Raw genomic sequence first — 880 nt, 5'->3', positions numbered from 1 at the left:
GAAAGAGGCAGACGCAGAAATTTTGACTATGGCCCATGCCAGAAGGATGCTACGAAAAGGAAATGAGGCCTACCTAGCCTATGTGGTGGACACGTAGAAAGAGGTGCCCAACTTACAAGATATTCCAGTAGTCAACGAATTTGAAGATGTATTCCCACAAGACCTTTCGGGATTACCACCCGATAGAGTGATTGAATTTGCTATTGAGTTGGCCCCAGGGACGGCGCCAGTTTCAAAAGCACCTTACCGGTTAGCCCCGTTAGAAATGAAGAATTAGCTATCCAATTGCAGGAACTCTTGGATAAGGGTATGATAAGACCCAGTGTGTCTCCATGGGAGCACCAGTTTTATTTGTTAAGAAGAAAGATGGGAGCATGAGGCTGTGCATAGACTATCGAGAGTTGAACAAGCTAATCATAAAGAACAGTACCCATTACCTAGAATAGACGATCTGTTCGACCAGCTAAAGGATGCTGTTTATTTTTCCAAGATCGACCTGAGAACTGGATATCACCAACTAAAGATTAAACCCGAAGATATTTCCAAGACAGCGTTCCGTACCAGGTATGGGCATTATGAGTTCTTGGTAATGTCCTTTGGATTAACCAACGCCCCAGCAGCTTTCATGGATTTAATGAATAGAGTATTTAAGAAGTACTTGGACAAATGTGTGATAGTTTTTATCGATGATATTTTGATCTACTCAAGGACTGAGACAGAACATGCAGAGCATTTGAGGATAGCTCTAGGAATACTCAGAGAGGAACAGTTATATGCCAAATTCTCGAAGTATGAATTCTGGCGGAATGAAGTACAGTTTTTAGGACATGTGATCAATAAAGAAGGAGTATTGGTCGACCCCTCCAAGATAGAGGCGGTC

Source organism: Apium graveolens, chromosome 10 (assembly GCF_009905375.1).
Source record: "Apium graveolens cultivar Ventura chromosome 10, ASM990537v1, whole genome shotgun sequence".
NCBI lineage: Eukaryota > Viridiplantae > Streptophyta > Magnoliopsida > Apiales > Apiaceae > Apium > Apium graveolens.
This window is presented reverse-complemented; position numbering follows the sequence as displayed.